Source organism: Lytechinus pictus, chromosome 16 (genome assembly GCF_037042905.1).
Source record: "Lytechinus pictus isolate F3 Inbred chromosome 16, Lp3.0, whole genome shotgun sequence".
NCBI lineage: Eukaryota > Metazoa > Echinodermata > Echinoidea > Temnopleuroida > Toxopneustidae > Lytechinus > Lytechinus pictus.
Genome location: NC_087260.1, coordinates 19598388 through 19612180, shown reverse-complemented (window position 1 = coordinate 19612180; position 13793 = coordinate 19598388). Strand labels below are relative to the sequence as shown.

At 34.6% G+C, this 13793-nt stretch overlaps 1 non-coding gene across 1 annotated transcript; it reads right to left on the bottom strand.

Moving 5' to 3' along the window:
* Nucleotides 1–1217: 1217 nt before the first annotated feature.
* TRNAE-CUC (transfer RNA glutamic acid (anticodon CUC)) lies at nt 1218–1289 on the bottom strand. The gene has a single exon. It is a non-coding gene; the product is annotated as a tRNA-Glu (tRNA).
* Nucleotides 1290–13793: the final 12504 nt, after the last annotated feature.

Sequence of the window (13793 nt, the reverse complement as noted above, 5' to 3'; positions counted from 1 at the left end):
TTAACATGAGTAAGAGATGCACCATTTTCGCTCAGGGTGCAATATTGCACCTACGGTAAAGTTGCAATCCAAAATCCAAGCGTGGACCCTTAAAGGGATGGTCCGGGCTGAAAATATGTATATCTTAATAAATAGAGTTAACTTCACAGAGCAAAATGCTGAAAACTTCATCTAAATAGAATAACAAAGTTATTGAATTTTAAAGTTTATCAATATTTTGTGAAAACAGTTATATGTTCATCGTCATGAATATTCATTGGGTGGGCTGATGATGTCACATCCCCACTTTCCTTTTTCTTATGTTATTACATGAAATCATAAATGTTTCATTTTTTTTCATACATGTGTAAATGATTTGTCTCCAATATGATGAAATAAGTTGCGGCAATAAATAACTGATGCACTTAATCAGTTGACAATCGAGTTGTTTTAGTTCTTGGTAGAAAATTTTTGAATGAACCTAATTTCATATGATAAAATACAAAGGAACAAGTGGGGATATGACATCATCAGCCCACCTAATGAATATTCATGAAGGCATGCCTAGAACTGTTTCACCGGAATAATGCAAATATTTAAAATTCAATAACTTTAACTTTTTAACGTTATTTGTGATCCGATTTTGATAAAATTTTCAATAACTTTAACTTTTTAACGTTATTTGTGATCCGATTTTGATCAAATTTTCAGCATTTTGCTTTGTGAATTTTACTCTATTTATTGAGATATAAATATTTCCAGCCTGGACCATCCCTTTAAGAACATGCACCTTTAACTGTTTAATGAATCATTGTCAGACTGTAGAGGTATTTATCTTCGAAATGTCAGCATTTCGGAAGAATTTATTTCCAGAATAATTCCCAACCGCTTCGATATAATACATCTTTCATTCCTTCACATGTAACATGATTATGACGTCATTTTTCGATCTTCTCACGTGCTGCCATGTCATTGCAATCAAAACCTTCAGAAATACCGATTTGATAACATTGCAAAAAAAATGCTATTAACCTGAACTGCTGACAGAGAAACGACGGTTAATGTTTTTGAAAAATTGTATATACCGACATCATGTTTAAAAGAGAAGCTATAAATACTTGTGAGCCTATATCAGACAGCCAGGATTTCTATTAAGTATGGTTTATAATCAATGGGGATGAAATATGACGAGTGAATTTAAAGAAAATTGTAAAAATTAAAGAGGAAAAAATATTACCTTCCCACACCGGGAATCGAACCCGGGCCACGGCGGTGAGAGCGCCGGATCCTAACCACTAGACCATATGGGATTTCGCGTTGGGGTGAGTTCGTTTCATGTAAATATTTTAATGGCTTATTTGCACACATGGCTTGCATTAGAGGGACAGGATTTGACAAATTAACTATCTATGGTTGTTAAAGTAGTGAAAAGAGAAACATAGGAGAGAGAAAAAAATAAAAAATAGAAGGGAAAGGAAAATAAAAAAAGAAGAGAATAAAAATTTTATGATTTAATAAAACATACGAATTAAAAAAAAATGTATAAGTCAAGAATATTATCCCCCCATAATACGAGAAAAAAATATGGGTCCTTTTAGATAATTTTGACACCGCCCCTGTTTGCAACCCTCCTCCTCTCTTTCTTTTCAAGTTTCTTTCATTCTTCCATTTCTCGCTCTTCCCCCCCCCCCCACCCCCTTGCCTCTCTCTTCTTTCTCTCTCTCTCTTTCTCCCTTTCTCCTTTCATTCCTCACCAAATTCTTTGTTCGATTGTTTCGATTTTAATTTAAATCTTGGACTCATTTCAGATCAACTTGAAATGACCCATCCTCCCATTGAACCCCTCCTGTTGCCACCCCCCCCCCCCCCGTATTCCGTCTGGATTTAATCCCCGCCAAGACAAACTTACAAACCAGTCTAATCCAGGAGGTTTCCGATCCGATGATACAACGCAATGGATTTAGCAGACGACATCGAGAATTGACAGACAATTCGATGCTTCATGAAACAGAGGCGAAAAAAAGAGAAACACAAAAACAAAAATTTAATCACTACATGCCGTATTGGTATTTTGTTTCCATTGGGGTGAGTGCAAACCGTCTGAAATATCACAAAAACAAAATGTTGCTGTTCATTATGAAGTGCTTTATAAGGAGAATTAAGTATAAAAGGTGGGGGTGGCGCAATGGGAGAAGGAATATAGGTATCACCCCGAAGAATTTTCAAGTGGTGAAAAAAAACGAGAGAGGAAGAAATGAAAGGAATGAAAAAGTCATCATCTAGGCATAACCACAGTCGTACACAGTCTTGCCCCAACCATAGATAATAGCTCTATGCCCCAACCCACCCCCCCCCCCTGAAATCGTAAAAAATCTTCTTTTTTATTGCAATTCTTCCTAAGTTCACTGTTAATGTGCAAGATCGTATATGTGTTCAATTTGAAAAAAAAACCTAGAGTCGTGACCAGCTAGATCACATAAATCTTGTAATATTTGTAATTTATTGTTTACTTATGTTTTTTTCCTCCTTCATCCTTTTTTTTTCTCTTACCTTAATTTTTACTACATCCCCCTCTTTTTTCTCACCCTTTCACATGCGTGCTCTGGCCATGCTTGCTCCCCATTCTTGCTCCTCACCTGCTTGCCTGTATTTTTTTTAATTAAATCTGTCTCATTATATGCATCTGTTCATTCAATTTGTTGTTATACTGTATTGCATTATATATATTTTTTCTTTGAGTAATTGGTTGAATAATGGTCACTTTATGATATATATTTATTTACTTTCTCTTTTATGTGTTTTTATTGTAAACTCACATTGTTAGTCTTCGGACTATTTGATGAGTGTTGTTGAAAAACCGAATTGAATTTGAATTTGAATATGAACTCCCTCGCGTACAATATAAATTCATCATATCTATTTGAATATTACCGTATGGTCAAAATCGGGGGGGGGGGCAAAATGCTATGTAGTTTCATTTCTCGTCTACCCTTTAATGCATTTATTATATCGTTGATAATTTTGATGACTGGATCCAAACTGGAGTTCTTAAACGAGATGACCCTAATGAAAACTTTAGCTTTTCCAATTTATTTAACCCTGTCACAAATTCTCGTCCTTGACCAATGCCGTCATTAGCGTCCTGGATTTACTTTAAGAAGTGATTAATAAAAATACCCCCTTTTTCGGACAGATTCTATATTTTCATCATCCCACGCAAGAACAGTCATTCACCTTCTTCATTATCGCTAGTCACACCCACCAACAAATGTTGTTTTTTTTATTCATAATTTTTTTTCTATTGTATGTTTTTATTTTTAATGTACATGATTGTGTACCCCCCCCCCTCCCCGGACATAGGCCTAATAATTTGTCGGAAGAACAGCTTGTGGCTGGTGAGGGCAATCTAGCCCGCAAGTGGAAAATAAATAAACCAATATAAAAAATAAACAAAACCGACCCATTGGCCCGTATTCTGCACTCCGATTTGATCTTAACTCTGGTATGAAGTTGTCGATTAATATTATGGATAGCCATTTGTGTAAGAAATTCCAAACAGTATAGATTCAATTTGACATAATATTTGGAATTCAATCCATACCTTACTGATTGAAACTGATAATAATTTTCAGCACCACGGAAGTTTGTAAAAAGAACACATGACAGCAGTGGCGTACCTAGGATTTTCCACAGGGGGGGGGGGGCAAAATCGGCCGCCAAAAAAATTGACAAGCAAAAAAAAAAAAAAAAAAGGTCTTCAATAAAAAATAAAGGTTATTGTACCAGAAAAAAAATTGACAAGCAAAAAAAAAAAAAAAAAAAAAAAAAGGTCTTCAAGCTCGTCAGGGGGGGGGGGGGGCAATAAAGGTCTTCAAGCTCGTCAGGGGGGCATAAAAGGTCTTTCAAGTTCGTCAAGGGGGCAGTGATATGTATTTTGTATGGGTTGTGGCTCGTCAGGGGGGGGGGCAGAGTGCCCCCCTGCCCCCCCGTAGGTACGCTAGTGCATGACAGTCATATTAGAAAAGTGTGATTTTATGATACTTTTCATTGTTGGCTTTCATAAGTTTAGCACTGACTTAGACCATGGTCTATGTTAAACCGGACAGAACACAGACCATCATCCATTGAAAATAATGTAATTAATTTGATCGGTCTGGAATCGGTTAATACCTCGGTGTGCCCGTGACATAGGCCTATGACATCAATCCCCTCCCCTGCACTTTCTCAGCTTTTATGGAAAGCTGGTTATCAAAATATCAAGTCGTGTTGCTTGATGATGCTTGCATGAGGTTTATTCCTTATATCAACCCTTGTACATATAGGAAAATGTGATGATTGAGTGATTAAGCCTGTACCTTTCCTCATCACGTGATCATGGTACGTTTTACTACATGAGTGGCGTAACAAGAGAGAGGGCGCAGGATAGAGAACTCGTTTGTTGAAAAATTTGCAATCAAACGTAAATCCAAAAATCAAACGCGCAACTATTTAGGACATGTGTTTGTCTGGGTTTTTTTTAAAATATGTATGTAGTTCAAATATGTTTAAAGAATAGCAGAGACGAATAATTAACTTGACTAACAATTTGAGATTTGAGATTTTTTTTTCATTAACAGAATGCAACTAAATTAACATCACATAATGAAGTCAAATATATCAGAGAGATGTTTAGTGTGAACCAAAATAATACATAATCTTAGCAGTAGGGAAAACGGGATATGGGCTAAACAAAAGTTACCTTGGCTAAGAAATTGATGTACAATATAAAACGTATCCATATTTCATGATTTTCGATCTAAATGCCGTAATGAGCCAAACATTTTGAGGACGCCAGATGTGGCGGATAGAGCGAAAGTTCTAAAGAGATGCGAGCGAGCTAAGCAAGCGAGCAAAAATTTTAACCTTTTTAAAACAAACATCTAATTTTACGATATGTTTTGACCCAGGTTTTGACATTTTACTCTTTCACTATTTTTATGATGACATACGGTACATTTCATCTGCCGATCACTTCATGATCATTAAAAGGGGGTCATTTGGGTCAGCTTAAGTCCAATTTTTACACTGAGTCATTTTTAATGCCCTTGAGTTAAGCTCCTGTCAGAGAGCAGAATTATCCAGGAGATTCCATTTTTAGAATCACCATGAAAAAAAAAACACTCACTCGTTGTTCTAAGGTTGGAAGAAAGTTAGGCCTATGTGCGACCATGTACATGATGTATGCACATCCACTGAGTTCTAGTGTGAATTTATTCATTTTCTGTTTGCCTTCTACCATCTCTACTCATAGTAACTTGAACTTTACATACTGCTTATTTCCTTTATTATTCCCAGCAAAATTATTGGGTATTGGGTATGGGCATTTCTGTCTATCTATCTATCTATCTATCTATCTATTTTATCTATCTATCTATCTATCTATCTATTAGATGTCTATCTATCTATCTATCTATCTATCTATCTATCTATCTATCTATCTATCTATCTATTAGATGTCTATTTATCTATCTATCTATCTATCTATCTATCTATCTATCTGTCTGTCTATCTATTTATCTATCTATTTATCTATCTATCGATCTGTCTATCTGTCTGTCTGTCTGTCCATGTCTGTTTGTTTGTCTATTTATTCATCTATATATCTGTCTAATATATATATGTTTAAATGTATCTATCTATATATCTATCTATCTATTCGTCTATCTATCTATCTATCTATTCGTCTGCCTATATATCAATCCATCGATGTAACCTTTTCACATGTACTATGTCCCTCATTTTTTCTCTCATCTCCACATTAATTCGTCTCTCTCCATGTACATACCGCGTCACAACGATTAAATTAGAACTGTCCCAAATCATTTAGCATTTTGCAAATCATTGATATTTCCTGTATTTAAGCACATTTCCGTCATTTATATAAGCCAAATCTCACACTCACAATTTTGCACTTACTAAAGACAACTTTCATACGTGTATGGTTGCTCTGCAAGCTCATTTCTCCTTCGTTATATAGGATTCGTTTGTATGTGTCTTTGCTTTTAATTTAAATATTTTTTTTCGATGCACAAGAAGTTTTGGTCATTTATACAATGCAACATTGCTTTTATTTGCGCTGATTTGTAATTATTGTTTGAATATTGATTATTGATCGATATAAAATATGAAACTTATGAGGCATGAACGGTTTTAGAGTACACTCTAAATTCCAAGGATTTAAAATGAATCCAGATCGGCTGTGATAGTAACCAGCCGAATTTTGAATTTATTTTAAATCTTAAGGATTAACTTTTAAATCTCAAAAGATTTAAATTCAAATCTTTTATATTTATATTTAAATCAACAAGGTTTAAATCTAAATCTAATATTCGGCCGGTCACTATTCGCAGCCGATCTTGATTTATTTTGAATCCTTGGAATTTAGAGTGTATTATAAAGAAAAAGTTTGTATATAGAAAAGGAATATGTTGATAAGGGACATACGATGGTAGAAATGAAAGAAAGATGCAACGACACAGGGAGAATCGGAGACAGAAACGGACAGACAGACAATACTCTGATACCCATTAATTATACAACCAGGTCTACTTTAAGAATTTATTATGTATCGTTAAATGTCAACAAATTGCTAAATATACTAAGCAACAAAGTTTAATTTCTAATATTTATTGCTTAAAGGTGAACATAATTGTTTAAATTTGTAAAACATTTGTTTGTTTTAAACTATCAAACCTGTGCAAAATGATAAACATCTTGTTTGATTTTGCTGTAAACCGTGTTTGAGGAAAAGTGGATGTTATAGAGGAAGATAGACAGAGAACCAATCATATTTTGTTCTCAATTTTTATTCATACTCAGTCAAGATTTTTTTTAGTCAAGAATTATCCACATTGAGAACTCGCCAATGACCTCATTAACTCGATATTTAATTATATTGACAGGTGCTATATACGAGTCAGATCACACAATTAAGACGACCCCTTTTCTTTTATGATATAAATACTACCGAATCATTCTCCCTCGGATCTGGCAACTGCTTGACCTTTGTAGTCTTAGTTCATGCTCTATCACAGTAAAAAATAAAAATAATAATAGCACATTGTTGAAGCCTGTCACTCTTAAAACAAATTGTTTAAACTTTTCTGTAATTGTTTAAAAAAATTGTAATTGTTTAAACTTTTTAAACAACTTGTTTAAAAAGTTTAAACAATAGGTGTTAGAGTGAAGGGCTTAAACAACCTGCTAAAATTTAACATTTCAAACAGAGTATTTACAGTGATGAGGGTGGGCAAGGGGCGGATTCAGGAATTTTCGAAAGGGGGGCATTTTGTACAGGAAAAATTTGACAAGCCCCCCCCCCCCCCCAAGGTCTTCAATACCGAATCGAGGTCATTTTGTTCCAGGAAAAATTTAACAAGCAGAAAAAAGGGGGTCCTCACTTGCGTATATGCATGACATAATATTTTTGTGGCTCTCGAAGGGGGGGGGGGGTGGGCCAGATGTGCCCCTACCTGGATCCTTCACTAGGGGATTCCCGATGTAAAGATTTTTTATCAATTACATTCGAATTTGCAATCAAAATTATTTGCAAAGCAATTTTCAAGAAGATGTAGTCATGGTAGTAAGGTATTTACAGAGAATTATAGGACGATAAATCAAGACATTATTCAAGTTATTTTTTTTTCTGACAAGAGGGTATGTTTACCTTGATGTATCTATAGAGGGTCATGCAGAAGCAAGTGCCACTCTTAGGGGCGCCAAACACAAAAGAGGCAAAAGTTGGAAAAATCGGGCGCTAAAATCTTGGAGAGGATACGTTTACAATGTGAACCCCCTTCATTGTTTTGTTGGGGGGGGGGGGGGTATTAACATTGAAAAGGGAAAAGAATATAACCCCCCAAAAAATCAATATACTATTACAAGTTCCTAGAACTCAGATGCTCAGAGCTTCCCTTTGATACGCTAATATATTGAAGTTTGGCTGTGATATTTTGGGAGTGTGAATAAAAAGGGTGATGTGCGTGCGATACTATAGTTCGGGGTATGAAAGCAAAGGGCCCCATGGTATTTTAATAAGGAGGCTCTTTTCTTGATTGAATACAGAGTAACACGACTCATGAAACTATTTTAACATCTTTTTCTCCTTTCTTCTGTTTTCTCCATTTTGCCAAAGGTCTTATTATTATTATTTAGTAATAAATCTGAGGGGTGTCATACCCCTGCTGGCGCTGCCCCCATCTACCGCCGCCCCACATGCAGGGAGTCACTTGGTAAGGGGTACATAACATCACTCACCAACTGCTCCCAAAACATATTTCCTCCGGCATATCTAGAATCTGTTATGTATGACGGGCTAGCTCTCCACCAAAAACCACATTCTAAATCTAATAATCCTACAGAGTATAACCACATCATATACGCCAGACAAACTACGTTATTTTGTAGGTTGATTTCGTGTATAATATCCGTCCATTTGGCAAAGGGAGGGGGCATTTCTCACCCCCCCCCCCCAAAAAAAAAAAAACATTAATGATAATGATATGAATAATAGCGACAACAACAACACTAATAATGATGAAAATAATCATCATAATAATAATAATAAAAATAATAATAAGAATAATGATAGTCGTCGTAGTGGTAGTAGTAATAGTAGTAGTAGTAGTAGTAATAGTAGTAGTAGTAGTAGTAGTAGTAGTAGTAGTAGTAGTAGTAGTAGTAGTAGTAGTAGTAGTAGTAGAAGAAGAAGAAGTAGTAGTAGTAGTAGTAGTAGTAGTAGTAGTAGTAGTAGTAGTAGTAGTAGTAGTAGTAGTAGTAGAAGTAGTAGTAGTAGTAGTAGAAGTAGTAGTAGTAGTAGTAGTAGTAGTAGTAGTAGTAATAGAAGTAGTAGTAGTAGCAGTAGTAGGCCTAGTAGTAGTAGTAGTAGTAGTAGTAGTAGTAGTAGTAGTAGTAGTAGTAGTAGTAGTAGTAGTAGTAGTAGTAGTAGTATTAATGATAATAATAATAATAATAATAATAATAATGATAAATTATCAATCAAAACGTTAAAGTTTTGTCATTTCGCCACAACAAAATATTTTTTATTGTCAAATCTGTAAGATGTTTTACCATTTCAATCAGTTTTCATCATCACAATATTTACAAAACTATAAAAATAAAATTGCTCGTTTTTAAATTGAACGATAAATCAATGAATAAGTAATATTTCGCTGATTTGTCATTTTTTACTCCTTTGCAAATTATATGGCCGTATGAATACATTATTTGTCTTGTTACTTGTCATGTATAATTTTTGTTCCGCAGGAAAATGAGTGTCTTAATTAAAGGAAATGCAGAGGTGTAAATATTACACTTCAGATTGGTCCATCCCGAAATTAATTTCTGTAGAGCGATTAACTCCCCAAAAATCTACAAATAAGACATATTCTTAAAATGTGGTGGTATCAAAGGAAGTTAATAAAAAAAAACTGGACAGAATGGCTACAGTAATACAATATTATATACACCTTGAGATCAATAATGGTAAAGCATCGTTTCACTATGGAGCTATTGTGTCACGAATGCAGTAACTTTCAAACCCAGGAAGATGAAAGTCAATTTAATTGTGAATTGGGGGAACAGAGAAGGGGTATACTGAGCGGGGGGGGGGGGGGTTAGAAGCGTGAATCATCTCCATAGTGCCAGAATGTCTTTCCAAATAGTTCATCTTACTATCCGCTTCCTGAAAGGGTCGAATCACTTCCTGAAAAAAAGGGGATGAATGGCGAAGATGGGGACAAAGCTGTAGGGAGGATGGTAAGTTTGAGGAGGGGGAAGAAAGAGAAGGATTATTTTACTCGATATAGGGTACGTTTGAGGAGGGGTAAGTCAGCAAGAGGAGGGTTATTAATACTCGATATAGAGTACACTCTAAATTCCAAGGATTTAAAATAAATCCAGATCGGCTGTGAATAGTGACCAGCCGAACTTTGAATTTATCTTAAATCTTAAGGATTAACTTTTAAATCTCAAAAAGATTTGAATTCAAATTTTTTAAATTTATATTTGAATCCACAAGGTTTACTGTTCACTATTTACGTTTAGGAGGGGGTTTAGACAAGAGGAGGATTAAGAAAATATGACATTGTTATTTTCGAAGAGATAAAAAAAAATACTGTTTAAAATTTGTACCCTGTGTGATTTATAAATTCAAGTTTTATGCATTGAATTCACCTTCAAATGGGGGAGGGGGGTCCTCCAATCAGTTGATTTTTTTCTGTATTTCCTCCTTTTAATAAAATATACACTGTTAGAAATTTATCCTTAAAATAAAAAGAAGTTCCTGCAGCAGAGTCTCGAGAACACCTGTAATCTTACCAGATGCGTAATCTTACAGGAAATTGGTATTTGGTGTATGGAATCTTACAAATTTCCTTAAATAAAACACCATTTTCCCCTTTTTAAACAGACCTGTTCTGTTAAATTGCAGGAAAAAAATCCTGTTTTCTGAATTTACAGAATGATTCTGTTATTGCTTTCTGCAAAATCTTCTTTTTTCTGTAAAATCAGGTTTGTTTTTAACAGTGTAGAAAGGGGAGAAAACGAGAGAGGTTAATGATCGCTGAATACTCACTGATCATTCATGGCCCTACGGGGAAGCGGGTTTGGTGTTATTTTCTATAGGCAGCACCCCCTGGAATTCTGGTAGATGTGGCGAAATTGAAAAATGTACCGGAAATTACCTACATTTTGTTGTGAACCCCCCTCCCCCTTTTTTTTGCTTGTCCAATTCCTCGGGACCAAAATTACCTTGAATTTGCGTTGAAACCCCCTTTTTTTTTGCTGTTCAAATTCACATCAGCACCCCCTGTAAAAAGAGGGCCCAGGGATCATTCAATATAATTCCAAATACACAAAAAGAAAATGAAAGATTACGCAAAGCATAATAATAAGAGAGATAAAGGGTTTAAAGAATGATCTATATTGTTCTCATAATTGTAGGCCCTACATGGGATTTACCGATTGAAATTTTACATGTTCTAATGATTTTCAACACTGAAATTGAAATTCGATACAGCCCGAATTTGTTGCCATGGGATTTCTGATATTTAACCACTAAAGGAAGATTAATTTGATTACATTTCCGACACTTTAAAATGTTTTAAAAGACAACTTGGCCATTTCCTGGTTTGTTTTTCATTATTTTCATGAATAGTCTATCTACGTCGAGACAACCTGTTATTTTTATGGATTTCGACCCCCCCCCCTCTTCCCCCACAAAAAAACAACAAACATGCAGGCCTACAATAAAAACAAACATGTGTAATTGAAAATATATTAAAAACAAAACGGCAGACAAATGAGGAAAAAAAACATCTCGTCATTCTTGTCAGGGCACTTCAAAATTTCCTGCGAGAAAAGTATGCGCCACCTTTTTTTCCATTTTACTAAACAAGAGGTGGCGCTGGTCCAGATTTTAGGTTTTAAGAGTTGATTTCTTTAACTTGGACTTCAAAAAGAGTAAGAATTTGCCCCATTAGCGAAGAACACGCATCTGATGTGTGCATAACAAGTACTTCTTATAATGGCGACGATTCCGTGTGGATCAAAAATTTCAGTTTCGTGCTTCGCGCTCGTATTAATTTGATCTCTGTAATAGACAATTCGTTCTTTATTAAAAACGTTGAAAACGTGAATACATGTCCCGTTTTCATATTGGATAGCAAACGTTTCCAGCTGGCGCTTCGCGCTCGCATCATTTATTTAGCAAGATATTGCTTTGATTTGATTCATTTATTTATTCACGGTAAAAGCCCTATTCACCTGCTAGCCTGTTTTACAAAGGGGCAGTACAAACGAACAAAAACATAAATCTTACATTTTGACAATAAAAACATACATGATTCAAAGATTAATAAAACAGAGTGACCGACAACACAATGAACAACAAATTAGAATACAATAAATTTGAGCACATGTAAATTCAAGACAAAGAATTATAACTTTCGATTAAGTTTCAAAATTACTACGTAGTAGAAAAAAAAACCATAAAACAAGAAACTACAACAAAAATTACTTTGTAGTGTAGCTTCGGTCATGTCTGTCATTATGAAAAATAAGTTATTTGAAATGCATATCATTATTTAAAGTAAAGTATGTCAAATTAACTATAGGCTACATTGAATATAGACATAATATCATGCAATATAATAATCTAGGAAAATAAAAGAGGATTACAGAAAATTAATTTCAAGATTAATATATATTTATTTAGGAGATAAAAATAGCAATTAAATAATTGTTATATAAGGAAGTAAAAAAAAAGGAGAATAGATGACTGAGCAATAATTTCATAATTTTCTTCTTCTTCTCCTCCTCCTCCTCCTTCTTCTTCTTCTTCTTTTCCTCCTCCTCCTTCTCCTTCTTCTTCTTCTTCTTCTTCTTCTTCTTCTTTTTGACATTTTTATAACGAAAATCAAATTTTATGATAGATTTTGACAATTAAAATTCAGAAAATAATATCATATTTCACCCGTCTCTCTTTCCTTTTCTCTTTTTTTTTCGTCGTGAGAAATTTGTTGAGGTGGCAAGATCCCCCCCCCCCATATGTTCGCTTATCTACCCCACTCACATGACTCATGAAGCAAGGATTATTGGTAGATTAACGGCAGAGGTAAAAATGGCAGAGGTAAAAATGGCAGAGGTAATAATGGCAGAGGTAAAAATGGCGGAGGTAAAGATGATAAAGATAGGCTACGTCATAATAATTATCATCCTTGACCGGACTCTTGTCGACGAAATGGGCTATAAGAACTGATTAAATATTATGTTGTTTTTCGTCATTTTAAGTCTATACTTTGTCATTTATATGACTAAACTCAAGCATTTTCTTGCCAAAATGATTTCAATTAGTGACTGATGAAAGGATCTTAAGTTATAAGCAGAACATCGCTTCACATGCAAACCCAACGATTTTTTTTTAATGTAAACATCAATGTGTGCAGCCATTAACCCTCTGAAACAAACAAGTTCGGGTCTACTTCAAACTACTTTCATAATTTAAGCTGGATAACAAAAAATAATTGAACATTCTGTAATAAAAGTAATTTTCTTTATTTCCACATCATGATGGATCATGATGAATAGATATTGATGTCACTGGCGGATCCAAACAACAAAATTTTTAGGTCTTACTATTGATAACAAGCTTACGTTGAATGCTCATATCAACAATATTTGCAAAACTGTGGCAAGAAATATTGGAGTCATCAATAAGCTTAAAAACGTTCTTCCAGCACAGGCGCTATTCATGTTATATTGTGCAATAATTTTTACCATATCTTAATTATGGGATTCTGGCATGGGGTAATGCCTCTCAAACGAGACTCAATAAAGTCTTGCTACTTCAGAAAAAGTACTGAGAATAATATGCAATATGTCCTTTAGAGCTCATACGGATGAATTGTTTCGTCAGAAACGTATCCTTACAGTCAGTGACCTGTACCGCTTACAACTATTCCAATTCATGTATCAGCTAAATAGAAATAGTGTACCTAATGGCCTACAAAAGAAATTTATGAGAAACAATACTTTGCATTCATAATACGAGACAGTCAAATGACTATCACTTATACCTAAAAGTAGAACAGTATTTTCTAGCAAAACTATTTTTCACAGGACCAAAACTCTGGAATTCTCTGGACAGAGTAATAAAAGAGGCAGCTAATCTGAACCGATTTAAATTACTCATAAAAAAATTTCTTCTGAATTCTTATTGATTTAATCAAATATTTTGTGAACTTCATGCTTATCCATGCACGGTAGTGTTGATTATT